This window comes from Dipodomys spectabilis, unplaced genomic scaffold, assembly GCF_019054845.1.
Source record: "Dipodomys spectabilis isolate Male_0828 unplaced genomic scaffold, ASM1905484v1 ptg000317l, whole genome shotgun sequence".
Lineage (NCBI taxonomy): Eukaryota > Metazoa > Chordata > Mammalia > Rodentia > Heteromyidae > Dipodomys > Dipodomys spectabilis.
The window spans coordinates 751,965-768,112 of record NW_024870994.1 but is presented as its reverse complement, the minus strand read 5'-3'; the positions used below and the strand labels follow the sequence as shown (position 1 = coordinate 768,112).

The window sequence follows — 16,148 nt, the reverse complement described above, 5'->3', positions numbered from 1 at the left end:
GCTATTTCAAATCTTTCTCTATCTCCTTTCCTCCCTCTTTCTTTCCCTCTCCACTCCCTTCCCCCCACACACTGCTGTAGAGCAGGTACTCTACCTCAGCCTTTTTCATTCCCCACTCCTCATTAGGTCTTGAACTCTGGGCCTGAGTGCTGTACCTGAGTTCTTCAGCTCAAGATTAGCACTCTACCACAGCACCACTTCCAGTTTTCTGGTGGTTAATTGGAGAAGAGTCTCATGGACTTTCCTGCCAGGCTGGCTTTGAATCATGATCCTCAGATCTCAGCCTCCTGAGTAGGTAGGATTACAGGCATGAGCCACAGGCACCCGGCTCTTGTACCTTTTCTTGTAAGCCAAGGAAAAAATATATTTAAGAAAAAAAGTTAGCACTTGCCTTGAGCTGAAGAGCGCAGGGACAGCACCCAAGCCCAGAGTTCAAGCCCCATTACCAGCAAAAAAGAAAAAAAGTTGTATTTTTTTTGAAAATTCTAGCAAAATTACAAACGAATACAAATGGATAAAGAAGTAGAAATAGAAGCATGAAATTATGGAGTCTTGGTCTAAAGGAAGCTAAAATTAGAAACAGAAAGTAGAACAAACATAACAAGAGAAAGGGAAAAAAGCGCAAACTAGATAAAGCCTGTTTGCTAAACACATCAAAGGAAATGAGATTCAAAACTGCAAAAGTCTAAGAGAATGATGGTTTTACTAACAAAAGACATGTAAGTAGGCAAAGCATAACTGCTTTCTTGGATATTAGACAACTCTCTATTCTTGTTTTTTCTTATTCTGGTGCAACATTCAAGGTTAAGAATGAGGTTATTTGAAATTCTTTTTTTTTTTGATCCGGTTGTGGGGCCTGAACTCTGGGCCTGAGCACTGTCCCTCAGCTCTTCAACTCAAGGCTAGTGCTCTACCACTTGAGCCACAGCACCACTTCCAGCTTTTTTCTTTTTGCTTATGTGGTGCTGAGAAATCGAACCCAGGGCCTCATGCATGCAAGGCAAGCGCTCTACCACTGAGCCAACTTCCCAGCGCCGCTATTTGAAATTCTATTTGCCAGCACAATCTGGGAAAATGCATCTTCACCAGGTAAAATGGTAAACATGGGCTAGGGTTCATTCAGACTAAGTGTCCTTAAAATGTTTACTCATGGGAGGCAGAGGGATGTTTTCTCCCTTCCCAAGGTTATGTTTGTTTACCCATTCACATACATGTAAATGAACATAAATGAGTATATATTAGAGTGAATATCCCATGTCCATTCTTTCAACTAGAATTAACATTAAAGAGAAAAGCATCAAGTATAAAATAAGTATCAATTAAACCATAAATGAAAGGAAAGGGTAGTAGTTAAAAAGTTGAAATAAAATTACAATGGATCAAGTTAAAATAAAATGAATAAATTACCTGACTAATCAAATGCTGGTCAAGTACCAGTTTATATTTAATGGTCTCTGAGTCCACTGTTCAGCAAGTATTTTGAGCCTGAGAACAAAAAAAGGAGGAAGGGTTGAATTTTATTGCCCTTTCTTCAAATAAACATTAGTATCAGTCAAACATAAATTCACTGTTCCAATCTCTTCCTTCCTTCAACTTAAAACAAAAACAAATAAAAGCTATCAAGTACAATGCCTCTTCCTAAGAATTTGAGTAAATGCCTTATTTTCCCATGTATCAATACTTCTGCCTTTTCCTTTTTTTTAATGTATGGTATACACAATATACTCTGTCACTGTTTGTAAATATGGATAAGTAAAGTGGGAATGAAGGAGACCAGCTGTAAATCCTAAGAAGTGATCTGAACAGATGGATGCTCTGAATTTGTAGATCCCTCTCACATGTCCAAAATGAAAGCTCAACAGAAAAGAATTACATTAAGACCCTGGTAGAAGCTAATTCTTAAATACTCGCAGTTCAAACAAGATCAATACCCACATAAAGGAACAGATGAAGGACTACAACAAGCAGCATACAGAGAAAGGAGGGGGATGTTTTCTCACTCGCTATAAAGGATGTGTTTGAATCACCAATAGAGAAATATTATAAATGGGGAATCTAGAGACAATATTACAATAATATGCAATAAAAAATATGAACAAAGAAACAGACTTTTGCACAAGTAGAAATGAGGAGCAAGTAAAAACATTCACCTCCCCTATGAATTTCCAAATGTACAATGAAACAACAATCTGTCAATGATTCTAGTGGCATCTTTATCAAGACAACAACCATAACTACAATATGCCCTAAAGTTAATAACATTCATGCTGGCATTGACAGGCCTTTGGAAAAGGGTAAGAAAATACATTCATAAATTCTGAGAACCAAGCATATTATAGCTATAGCGAACTGATAAAGCACATAGGGAAAGCAAACCATCATCTATCCACCTTGTGTGAATGGCACTACACTTTGAATACCAAAGGGGAGAAAATGGAGGGAGAGGTACAGCATATATAGTTAGCAAAAGGAAAGGAGAAAATCCAGGTAATAGTAACAATGCTGTGTAATTACATGTCTACATATAATCAGAGTACAGTTATAGGGTTATAACTGAGATAGGTACCAAAAAGAAGCTTTTGTATTTTTAACTTGAAATGCATCTATAATTAATAATACAACTAGTTGTTAGCATTAGACGGATACAGTAGGTTAGATGTAGATTGCCAGTTTTTTCCCTTACTTGGTAGGCACCTGGTTCAGACTAAGACTCTTTAGAGCTATATAGGTACGTAGACATATATATACACATACACATACATATAGAAATTAATATACAGAGATAGAAGTGGATACATACATACATATGTGCACACATATACACATACATCGTAAGGCTTTTGTGAGCATTAAATGAAAATTTATCAATTATTTATTGGTAACTAGCATATAAAGCTCAAAAATTAAACTTTTACTAACCCAAGACTATTTAACAAATAATATAACTGAAGAAGTTCCAGGGCTGGGAATGTGGCTTACTGGTAGAGCGCTTGCCTAACATGCATGAAGCCCTGGGTTCCATTCCTCAGTACCACATGAACAGAAAAAGCCGGAAGTGGCGACGTGGCTCAAGTGGTAGAGTGCTAGCCTTGAGCAAAAAAAAAAAGCACAAGGAGAGTGTCCGAGTCCTGAGTTCAAATCTCAGGACTCGTCAAAAAAAAAAAAAAAAAAAAAAAAGAATTTCCAAGCACACTAAACTAAAAATAGTAAACATACTTGTTTTTATTTTTAAATGAATTCAGTATTTTTTAATGTTAATCTTGTGGTCTTATTCAATTAGATAAAAATGGAGAGGAGAAAGGTAGGCAGAACAATTCAGGTTTTCTTGGCCCTTGTTTTAAATCAGGTTTCACTTCAGTACTTCGCCTCAGGTTCTTTGGCTGTTACTGTTCCTTTTTTATGGTGGATTATGGGGTAAGTACACCTAAGAAGTAAGTACAGTGGGGTATGAGAAGGAACTCAAGTCAGAAAATATCTAAGTACCACTACCTAGTGTGGAAAGTTGGTAACAAACTACCTAGGCTAATATTCAACTACTGTAAAGCTGGTTTTCACACTCTGGAAGGAATGTTAACCCTTACCAATCTGCACACTCAGGATAAAGACACACTGTCTACAAAATACAAAATCCTGGAAAGCATATAGCTAACCTCCAGAGATTCCTGGATAGTCAAAGATCAATGACTGGCTTGTTTCCTGGGAACTTGGGGGTAAACAGTCTTGAAAAGTACTATATTCAACAGTCCTCTAAAGCTGTTTAAAAAAAATGTTGGTGAGTTAAAAACTGTCTGGAGCCAAGATTTGTTGGATATATTGGCTTTATCAAAAAATAAGTTTACACAGGGTGTCAGTGGCCCATGCCTGTAATCCTAGCTACTCAGAAGACTGAGATCTGAGGAACTCAGTTCGAAGCCAGCCAAGGCAGGCTCAATTGAAGCCTCTTATCTTCAATTAACCCCGAGAAAACCGGAAGTGGCACTATGGCTCAAAGGAGAGTGTTAGCTTTGAGTGAAAAAGCTCAAGAACAGTGCCTAGGCCCTGAGTTCAAGCCCCACGACTAACAACAACAGTTTATTCTTAGCTTTTTCCTAATCTGGACCGACTTTTAGTCAATTACATACACAAATATTAAATCACACTAACATAAAAACTCACTGACACTTAAAAAATGTTAGATATCTGAGAATGTAGGGAAAGAAAAAAAGAACCATTTTTTGCTACATTTAACAGAACAGAAAAATGACTGACAAGACTATATTATCAAAACCTGCTTGGGCTGGGAAGGTGGCTCAGTGGTAGAGCACTTGCCTTGCACGCTCAAGGCCCTGGGTTCGATTCCTCAGCACCAAATAAGAAAAAAGCCAGAAGTGGCGCTGTGGCTCAAGTGGTAGAGTGCTAGCCTTGAGCTGAAGAGCTGAGGGACAGTGCCCAGGCCCAGAGTTCAGGCCCCAAGACCAGACCCAAAAAAAAAAAACCTGCTTCAAAAGAAGCTAATAGAGAAGGGAAAAAAAAGAAATCAAACCAAGCTCGGTTAATAGCTAGCCTGTGAAGACATGCTTGAAGGACAGAACAAAGAATCGAACTGGAAAAGAGAAAAGGAAATCCACTCTACAGTGCTACTTGAGAACACCAACAAGACAAAAAGTGGCCATCAAATATAATAAACATGTGGTAGGGAGCAGATGCTGGTGGCTCACACCTGTAATTCTAGCTACTTAGGAGGCTGAGATCTAAGGACCACAGTTCAAAGCCAGCCTGGGCAGAAAAAGTCCCTGTGAGACTCTTATCTCCAATTAACTACTCAAAAACCAGAAGTGTCACTGTAGTTCAAGTGATAGGTCGGTAATCTTGAGCACAGAGAGGCTCAGGGACAGTACCCAGGCCCAGAGTTCAACCAACCACAACAACCCCCAAAAAAAGGAGGTGGAGGGAGGGTTGCTAAACATGGAAGAGGCAAGGACTCTGCTATTAACCTACAAACTATTGGCTACCCCTGTCATTACTCAAGACTCCTCACTTCTTTTTTTTGGGGTCCGGTCGTGGGGCCTGAACTCTGGGCCTGAGCGCTGTCCCTCAGCTCTTCAGCTCAAGGCTAGCACTCTACCACTTGAGCCACAGCGCCACTTCCGGCTTTTTTTTTCTGCTTATGTGGTGCTGAGGAATCGAACCCAGGGTCTCATGCATGCAAGGCAAGTGTTCTACCACTGAGCCACCTTCCCAGCCCAACAGACTCCTCACTTCTTAAATCCCAGAAATGGCAGCTTCAACCTCCAGAGGACAATCAACTATTGCTGATTTTCAAATCATTACAGGATAAACTGGTTTGCCAGTTTTTAGGTTTTTTGAAAGTTGTGTCACATCACTGTTAAATTTAACATTCTTTTGCAGTTGGAATTATTAACCAAGTGACAAATAAATCCTTTGTTATAACTATAACAACTGATTTCATTTCTAGCAATCAACTGATCTGTAGCTGTACTATGGGGGAAAATAGAATGCATTGAACTCATGTGACAGTTTAAAATTATATAAGATGGATGTTTCTGAGGTAAAGACATACTCATTAAAAAAATTTGGGGGGGGGGGGGGGTCAGTCATGAGGCTTGAACCTTCAGGGCTTAGGTGCTATCCTTGAGCTTTTTCACTTTAGGATAACACTCTATCACTTGGAGCCACAGCACCACTTCTGATTTTCTGGTGGTTAACTGGAGATAAGAGTCTCACACAGAAGAGGTGCTGTGGCTCAAGCAGTAAAGTGCTCGCCTTGAGCTGAAGAGCATAGGGTTAGCACCCAAGCCCAGAGTTCAAGCCCCAGACCGACCAAAAAAGAAAAGTCTCACAGACTTTCCTGCCTGGGCTGGCCTAGAACTGTGATCCCCTCAGATCTTAGCCTCCTGAGTAGCTAGGATTACAGGTGTGAGCTATCTGGGCTAGTAAAACCTTTTTAAAACTATCTCTTAGCCATTACTATGCTGAAATCAGTTAAAATGCTTTTAGTACTCAGGAGAAAACTGGTGAGATACTGACCACAACTTTTAAAAATACTATTACCACTTTGTTAAGGGCAGAAGAGAATGAATTGTTATTACATAGTAAATTAAGAATAACGTTCAAAAAGTTGTTATGTATTACAATTTACTTATCCTATGATATACTAAAAAGGATCAAGCTGACTTAAAATAATTTATTTTAAGCACAGTGCCAGTGATTCATGTCATAATTCTAGCTACTCAGTAGGCTGAGATCTGAGAATCACGGTTCAAAGCCAGCCCAGGCAGGAAAGTCTGTGAGACATCTCCAATTAACCACCAAAACACTGGAAGTAGAACTGTAGGCTCAAGAAGTAGAATGCTAGCCTAGAGGAAAAAAAAGTCAGTGACAACAACCAGGTCCTGAATTCAAGTCCCAGAACTAGCAATAATAATAATAGCAATAATTTATTCTGCACATTCATTAATAAATTATAATACACGTTTAGTTGTAGGGGAGTCATTAAAACAGAAGACTTGCCTTTAGGAAACCTAGGTTTTGTAAAGTCCAGCTCCTTGGAATGACCTTGGGTAACACATTTAATTTAATGCTTATTGTGTGTCTATTACATGCCAGGCTCTGCACTGGAACTTAGAAACATAAACAAATCATGGTGCCTGCCATTAATTAAGTAGGAAAAGAGAATATGGCAAATGAAATGAATCAAGTTCCTGAAATGAAAACATCCAGCCAGTAAGCATTTATTGAACACCAATAGGCTACAGTGAGCTATAGTCCTGGGTCAGAAAACCAAAGGTATTGGTCTGGGAAGGTGGCTGAGTGGTAGAGCGCTTGCCTGGGCTCGATTCCTCAGCACCACATAAGAAAAAAGAAAAAAGCCAGAAGTGGTGCTGTGGCTCAAGTGGTAGAGCGCTAGCCTTGAGCTGAAGAGCTGAGGGACAGCTCCCAGGCCCAGAGTTCAGGCCCCACGACCGGACCCCCCCCCCCCCAAAAAAAAGAAAACCAAAGGTAGAAAGCAAATTCCTATAACAGTATTACAAAAGAGAAGAAAGAGATGACAGGCCCAGGGGTCACCAAGCAAGAGTGGGGAGGATAGATAAGCAAGAAAGTAAAGGAGGATGAACATGGCAGAAGTGGTTTATAAGCCTATATAAGAATAATGAAACCTGTTGAAATTGTCTGGAAAGAGATGGAGGAGTGTGGGGAGTTTTATATACTGTTTACGTGTGAGCTGTCACAAAGAACCGCACCCTAAGTATACTAATGAAAGAGGAAGCTAACCAGTCTTTTTCATAGGATTGTTGTGGTAACTATAGAGCAGATGTGAAATCAAGACAATCCCAAAAACTACTGGGGGGAGGGGCCTATTAATGAAATAAGAATTTGTAATTTGTGCAAGGACTGCCCAGGATTGTAACAGAAACTATATGAGTTTCTTTATAACAAAAAAAAAAAAAAAAAAAAAACAAGAGCAAGGCACAGGAGCACTCATCTGTAATTCCAGCACTTGGGGAGTCAGGAGGATGGTAAGTGCAAGACCAGTGTGGGCTACAGATCAAAATTTGGTCTCAAAAACAGAAGGAAAAAGAAAAAAGTTAAAGGGGGCGGTGGTGGAGGGGAAGAACCACTTTGTAAAATACTGACCATCTATGTAAAACATTATACGGGATACAGGAAGCTGAAACTTAAAAATATTCTTAATTTAACATATCCAGAAGCTTAAACTATACATTTTGCTCACACAACAGATAATAAACAATGGTATTAAAACAGTCTTAAAAATTATCTTGTAATTAAGGGGAAAACTAAAATCACCCATGGTCACACCAATTTACTAAAGACCCCACGTCTCTCACTGACTTGAAGTCAGTAATGACAGGTTACCCAAACAGACACACCAGCAAACAGCTTGCTGGTGCTTGCTCATCCTCCTTCTCCCCAATCTTGAAAAAGCTGCCTGCAGTGCTGCAAGATCACACAAAATAAATACAGGAAAAAGGGTGGGAGGGCTGGGTGGGGAGGTGAGCAAAGCTCAGGGCTCCACCAGTGGAAGGCGTTCCACAAGAATTGCTACAGGGTCAAAAGTTTACAGTGGTTTCAATTTCACCTTTTAGCAGCCAATCAGGAAATAGAGGCTGCACCGCTGACCCCTCAGGCAGCAAATGAACATTAACTCATTGGCTACCAGGATTGCATACATTTCTAGTCTTGTGTTTCTTTTTCCTTTTCTAAGAGCAGGAAAAAAAGTGGAGAAGGCAAAGAACATTTTAAGTTCAAGGTGACAATTTTTATTTTGAACAAGTGTTTGAGGGAAGAAATGATCAAGTAATTATCCTCCTCCTTGAAATTACTTTATCCTGGAGTATCTAATAAGCCAATTATTATACCAGTATCAAGACAAAGAATGAATTTAAGTGGTTAAGGAGACAGATTTACCTCTGTTCTAAGAATGCTGCATGCATTTAAAGTAAATACTTCAAAGTAACCCAGCTAATGAAGACACTGAATTACTTACACTGAAATTTTATTGTATAATCCTGTCATTAATTTAAGTGTGAAATGTGCCTAACCTTTACACGGGATGAACCTACAGAAGTATAGGTAAAACTCCTTAGGCTTAAATGTCCTTCTGTACTCCTGCTTTCCACACACTTCAGTACATAGGAGAATCCTCTAAACAAACAGGAATGAAGCCTTTTTGGCAACAGATACAACTGCTCCCCTAATTAATGTTTTATGTAAATCTCTTCCAAATGCAGAAATCAATATACTAATCCACTAAACACAGTTGTCCACGTTCTGAACTTTACATTGAGCAGCAGTTGGGAAGGGTGAGAAGAAAGATGCTTGAACCCAGAAACTGAGGCCAGGCAGTATAACACAGGAAGACCTCAACTCAAAAATAAAGTAGGACACAGGTGGCTCATGCCTGTAATCCTAGATACTCAGGAGGCTAAGATCTGAGGATTGTGGTTGCAAGCCAGCCCGGGCAGAAAAGTCCATGAGACTCTTATCTCCAATTAAGCACCAAAAAGCCAGAAGAAGTAGAGCTGTAGCTGAAGTAGTAGAGCACCAGCCTTGAGCAAAAGAAGCTCAGGGATAGTGTTCAGGCCTTCAGTTCAAGCCCCAGAGTCAACACAAAATAAGTAAAAATAAAGACACTGCCACATAAACTTAACTTATGGTACATCTAAAAATTAGATTCCTTCAAGGCACTACAAAAATACTACAGTAAAATATACCTGTCCTGTCAAAATAATCAATTAATTAAATCTTAATTTAGCACACAGTGCATGTGTGGTCAACATTATATTTCTCTTATTGACATAATAGCTGAGTTTTGGCAGTCTTACTAAAATTTAGGCTTATATTCAGAAATCCCTAAGAAAATGATTGCATGAAGGATATTAGTTCTTATCCAAATAAGCAAATTAAGATATGATAGTTATTTCTGAAAACCAGAAGGCAAAATATAAAAGTACCTTACTGACTAACTTCTAAAGGGTTTTAAGTATAGTATACACTATTCTTCCTAGTGTGAAGTTTGCATAGCAATGTCAATTGTTTAGATAGAAAATAAATTAATGCTGATATCACATTTCTTTGCATTAAACAAGTAATTTTCTAGTAAAAATTCTCCAACACTCATAATTTAAGTTTATGCATATTTGGCAATAAGAAGTCTTTAATTTTAAAATAGAACTGGTTGTTATTTTAACATGGCTTGCAGAAGATGTATATAGATACATTAAATCAGAAGTCTCCTATATATCTTTTTACAAGATGGCCTCATTTTGAAAGAAAATGGATGTGATAAAATTTTACATCAAGTCAGCATGTTAGCAAGCAGCTTTTTTGTGTTCTGAATTTGATTAATACAAACGAAGGTCACTTCCTGAAAGATGCCTACCACTGCAGCTGCAGGCAAACAAGGCCCTCGAGCTGGGGGAAGGGACTAGGCGATGCCATCTATTAGCACTCAGGATTCCATTTCCACAGACAACTATATTGGGGAAGGGGTTAGCAAAGAAGATCCCAGAGTTCCTGGCATATTAAGATTAAGATATTTCCGTTCCTTAATATTTTAAAATGTACATGATGTACATATATAAGCATTGATTCAGAAATATCCTGATAGAATGTGCAAAACATTTTACTTAAAAACTACAAAGCCAGACACTGAAGTACACTTAACATTCAACACAGTAAGACCTGTACTTACTATGCAAAGCACCAACAAAGATATAAAGCCCTTAAAGGAAAGAGTCATATTCAGATTTCCTGTATCTAAAACCACGTGTGACCTTAAAGTCATGAAGGCAGAAATCTAAACTATTATTGGAAATATGTGGTAAAGATTTGTCCTGAAATTCAGTTGAATTATCTTACCAACATTAATACAAATGCCATTTTGCTTCTGTATTCAAACACACACTATGAAGAAACACACACACACACACACACACACACACACACACACACACACCCAGAAAAAATCTTCTCCCTAAAAAATTAAAGCCACACGTGGTGGTACATGCTTTATAATACCAGCTACTAAGATGATAGAAGCAGGAGGATCAAGGTTCAAAACTTGATAGCTTTGCTAAAGCAAAGTCCTATACACCTCTGAACAAACTGGATAAACTACTAGTCAGGAAATCTATATACTCCTTATAATATTTTTGCAGATAGCCTTGAACAAATGAATTGATTTTGGTGTCCTAGCTACCAAGTGAGAATTACACTCAAACCATGATATTCCAGGGACATTTAAGAAATAATTCACTGTGGCTTTTGTTTTAAGTTTTTTCCATCCTGTGGAAAACACTTCCAAAACAACTAAGTAAATGCCTACCACAATGTAGTCAGGGCAGTGTACACTGTAATCTCAACACTTGGTATGTAGTCTGCCTGGGCTATACAGCAAGACACACTACATTAAAACAAACAAACAAAGTCCTACCACAGAGGTACATCCCCAAACCATAGTTTATTTTGCTTTGTTCATTCTTCTTTGTTTTAGGATTGCAGGTATGTGTGCCACCATGCCCATCTTGTGCTTTTTAATGAATATATAGACATACATACTTCTTTTTAAATGATTGATATATTCATTGACATTATTTTTATTTTTTATGTAAGTTTAGAGTTGTTTACTCCTGTGCTTCCTTAGAGTTGTTTACTCCTGTGCTTCCTAACCTTTTCTGGAAGTGAAACTTACTCCAATAACTTCAACAAAGGGGAAAGGGGGTTGGATAAAGGTTTGAACTCATAGCTCTAAGCCTGCTCAGTTGGTGCTCTACTAGTTGAGTCACATCCCCAGTCCAGCTTTTTGCTGTTTAAAGATGGGAATCTCTCAATGACTTTCCTGCTTGAGCTGGCTTTGAACTAGAATCCTCCTGATCTCAGTCTCCTAGGTAGCTAAAGTAAGCTGTTGCACAAAGCTAACAGTTTTTTAAATCCTGTTAGGAAGCTAGGCATGCTGATTTGTGTCTATAGTCCCAGCACTTAGGAGAGGCAGGAAGATCATTAATTAATCAAAGGCCATCCTGAGCTACATTGCAAGGAGTTCTAGATCAGCCTGGAACCGAGCCATAATGGAAGCTGGCCTCAAACATACTGTGGGAAGATCTCAAATTCAGTGAACCTAGTGCATAGCTAATGAGATTTCTGTATCATAAGTGCCCCCCAAAGTATGTGTAATAAAGCCTTGGTCTGCAGTGGTCCACTTTTGGAAGGTGATGAAACTTTTAAAGATGTGAGTGGGTCTTAATGGAAGGTCTTAAAGTCATTGGGGATAAGGGACCTCCTCCTTGTCTCCTTTCTAAGCATGATTTAGGTTATTCCACTGCATGCTCCCATTATGATATACTGGCTAGACTGAACCAATGAAGATAGACAAAGACTCTAAAAACTGTGAAGAAAAATAACTCTATTCGCTTTAAAAGCTGATTATGAGCCAGGCGCTGGTGGCTCACACCTGTAATCCTAGCTACTCAGGAGGCTGAGATCTGAGGATCACGGTTCAAAGCCAGCCTGGGCAGGAAAGTCCCTGAGACTCTTATCTCCAATAAACCACTAGAAAACCGGAAGTGGCACTGTGCTCAAGTGGCAGAGTGCTAGCCTTGAGCTGAAGAGCTCAGGGACAGTGCCCAGGCCCAAAGTTCAAGCCCCACTACCAGAAAAAAAGAAAGAAAGAAAGAAAAAAAAAAAGATTAGATCAGGAAACTGGTTTGTTGTTGGTTGGTTGGTTGGTTGTTATTGTTGATGGTTTTTGGTCAGTGGTAGGACTTGAACTCAGGGCCTAGGCGCTGTCCCTGAGCTCTTTTGCTTAAGGTAGCACTACCACTCTGAGCCACAGCACCACTTGTGGGTACTCTAGTGGTTCACTAGAGATAAAAGAGTCTTATAGGTCTTTCCTGCTTGGGCTGGTTTTGAATCAAGATCCTCAAATCTCAGCCTCCTAAGTAGCTAGGATTAGAGTTGTGAACCATCAGTGCCCAGCTCAAGCAACTGTTAAAGTAACCAAAAGCTGGCTAATACACATGCCTTTGAAATGGGACACTGCAAAAGATAGGGAAAGGCATTCATACATTTCTCAAGACAGCTGTTAGGGCAGTGATGGGGAAATGGATTTTTTTTCTCAATTTCTCTTGACCATGTTAATTATTCCAAAGACAACACAGAACAAAGCACAGAATTAAGCATTAAGGCTGGACACATGTAGTTCAGGTCTATAATCCTACCTACTCAGGAGGTTGAGATCTGAGGATTGAAGAATGAGGCTCATTCAGGCAAGAAAGTCAATGAGACTCTCATTTCTATTTGATCAACACAAATCCAGAAGTGGAAATGTGGTGCTTGAACTGCAGAGTGCTAGCCTTGAAAGGAGTAAGTGCCATCAAATAATTTGTAGAGGGCTAGGGATGTGGCTCCGTTTACCTAGGTATGTGCAAGACCTTAGGTTCAATCCCTAGCACTACAAGAAATAATAACAACAACAATAACAATTTGTAATGGCAATATAAACCTCTAGACACCAGAGGTTAAAATATAGTTAAAAGACGTCAACATTGCTACTACAGTTTTCTGGAATTTAAAATACACACACACATACTTATGAATTAATGTCATGCTATAAAACACCAAATGTCTTCAGCTCTCTTCCAGGAATGGTACTTGGAATTCTGCCAAATGCAGAGGAAAAGAAAAAACTGACTTCTCCATGTTTGCAGTACAGGAACCACCCAGTCCAACAAAGAAGAAACCATGTACAATATGGTAGAGAACTCTCATAAAATGACAATGGGGAAGCCTGGCGGCGGTGGCTCACACCTGTAAGCCTAGCTATTCAGGAAGCTGAGATCTGAGGATCACAGTGCAAAGCCAGCTTGGGCAGGAAAGTCTGTGAGAACTCTTATCTCCAATTAATCACCAGAAAACCAGAAGTGGAGTGAGGCTCAACGTGGTAGAGAATTAGCCTTGAGCAAAAAGAGTTCAGGGATAGCATCTAGGCCCTGAGTTGTCCCAAGAGGACCAAAATAAACAAAACAAAACAAAAAAAGTAGCAGGGGTGCTGATGGCTCACGCCTATAATCCTAGCTACTCAGGAGACTGAGATCTGAGGATCCCGGTTCAAACCAGCCCCAGCCTGGGCAGGAAAATTAAGTGGTAGAGCGCTCACCTTCAGCTGAAGAGCTCAGGGACAGCACCCAGGCCTAGAGTTCAAGCCCCACGACCTATCAAAAAAAAAAAAAAAAAAAAGTATAAGACCATCATCCAAAGAAAATGTACAATAAAGTATCATATGAACTTTTAAAGCTTTCAGGAAGGCAATTTCTAAATACTTATCCAAACATAAAAGATATCCTTTAGACATTCACAGATCTAGAAATTTGACTGAATCTGTTCTATGGAAATATTTTCACAAGTAGGTAGAGATGAGAGAAAACTCTTTGGAGCATTGCTTCAACCAGGAGTTTCTTTTCATTGGCTATAGCAAATCCATATTTGTCACTATATTTATTATGTTCTGACAAATATTTATTCACAGAATAAGCACAAAAGATCAACCCAACAAAATCAATGGTATAAACGTATACACAGAAATGGGTAAACAAGGGCAATTCTACATAAGTAGCTTTCACATTTCCCTTATATTTCTATTGTGAAAACTTCAAATTTTTTCAATAAAAACTTTAATAGTAGCCAGGCACCTGTGGTTCATGCCTATAATCCCAGCTACTCAGGAGACTAAAATATGAGGATCATAATTTGAAGCCAGTCCTGGCAGGAAAGTTCCTGAGACCCTTATCTTCAATTAACCACCAGCAAAACAGAAGTAGCACTGTGGTAGAGCACAATCTTGAGCAACAAGAGCTCAGGAACAACTCAGGCCCCTAAGTTCAAGCCCCACAATGGACAAAAGAAAATAATGTTTTAATAGTTGGGTAACCATAGCTCACAACTATAATCTTAGTTACTCAGGATCTGAGGTTTGTGGTTTAAAGCCAGCTCAGCAGAAAAGTCTACAAAGTCTCATATATTCAATTAACCAGCAAAAAGCCAGAAGTTGACATGTGGCTAAAGTGGTAGAATGCCAGCCTTGTGCAAAAAAGCCTTGAGCAAAAAAGTCAAGGAAGCTGGGCACTGGTGGCTCACATCTGTAATCCTAGCTACTCAGGAGACTGAGATCTGAGGATCGTGGTTCAAAGCCAGCCCAGACAGGAAAGTCTGTGAGACTCTTATCTCCAATAAACCACTAGAAAACCGGAAGTGGTGCTGTGGCTCAAGTGGTAGAGTGCTAGTCTTTGAGCTGAAGAGCTGAGGGATAGAGCCCAAGCCTAGAGTTCAAGCCCTATGACTGACCAAAAAAAAAAAGTCAAGGAAGAGCAAGAGGCCCTGAGTTCAAGCACCAGTACAGAAAGAAAGAAAGAAAGAAAGAAAGAAAGAAAGAAAGAAAGAAAGAAAGAAAGAAAGAAAGAAAGAAAGAAAGAAAGAAAGAAAGAAAGAAAGGAAGAAAGGAAGAAAGGAAGAAAGGAAGAAAGGAAGGAAGGAAGACAGAGAGAAAGAAAAGAGGAGGGAAGGAAGGAGGGAGGGAGGGAGGGAGGGAGGGAAGAAATGGGAAAGGGCAGAAAGGAAGGAATAAAATTTTGTAAATACTTTTAACAAAAAATGACATTCTTAACCAAAAAAAACACTTGTGCAAAGCACCAGCTTTTGAAGCCAAGGATTTCATACACTACAGTTAAAGAAACCTTCAGCTGAGAGCTGGGAAGGTGGCTCAGTGGTAGAGCACTTGCCTTGCATGCATGAGGCCCTGGGTTTGATTCCTCAGCACCACATAAGCAAAGTGGCACTGTGGCTTAAGTGGTAGAGTGCTAGCCTTGAGCTGAAGAGCTGAGGGACAGTGCCCAGGCCCAGAGTTCAAGCCCCACAACCGAACCCCCCCTTCCCCCTCTTGCCCTCCCCAACAAAAAAACCTTCAGCTGGGTGCTGGTGGCTCACCCCAGTGATCCTAGCTACTCAAGAGGCTGAGATCTGAGGATCATGGTTCAAAGCCAGCCCAGACAGAAATAATAAACCATTCAGAAAACTGAAAGTGGCACAGTGGCTCAAGTGGTAGAGTGCTCGTCTTGAGCTGAAGAGCTGAAGGACAGTGTTAGGGCCCAGAGTTCAAGCCCCATGACTGACAAAGAAAGAAAAAAAGAACATTACAAAAACCTTCAATTTCTATTTCTGTAGTCAATTCTAACCTGCCAGAGTTAATCACAAAATGTTTTTTGATAATTATTGCCACATAACCAACCACTCTCACTCTTCCTCCTCTCCTCTCAAAGCATCAGAGTTAAATATGTGCCTGGAATACAAAAATCACTCCATAACTACCTGGGGAAAACTAAAAGTAATTGGAATCCAAGTCAAACAAATCAGTTTGAAAGATTCAGCATTATAGATTCGTATGAATGGTAATAATAATAATAATCCAAATTTTACTACACTAAGCAATAGTGACCCTGCAGGCCACAATGGGAATGGAACCACCTTATTTTATGAGGTTTTGTTGCTGGCTGGCTTGCTTGCTGTCCCTTGTTTGTTTAGCAGTACTGGGAATTGAATAGGGTCTCCCTTGTGCTCTGCCACTTGAACTAAAGCAC

The 16,148-nt window shown here is 39.6% G+C and overlaps 1 protein-coding gene across 7 annotated transcripts in view; it reads right to left on the bottom strand.

Annotated features, from left to right (window-relative positions):
• Positions 1 to 16,148, bottom strand: part of Ncoa3 (nuclear receptor coactivator 3) — a 96,497-nt gene that overhangs the window by 50,621 nt on the left and 29,728 nt on the right. For 6 of the 7 annotated variants that reach the window (XM_042702172.1, XM_042702175.1, XM_042702174.1 and 3 more), the window contains exon 2: positions 1,408 to 1,485. The gene's annotated coding sequence lies outside the window, so the exon portion shown is untranslated. Of the gene's footprint in view, positions 1 to 1,407; positions 1,486 to 13,675; positions 13,718 to 16,148 lie in introns of those variants that run through there. The other variant, XM_042702173.1, reaches the window with a different exon arrangement.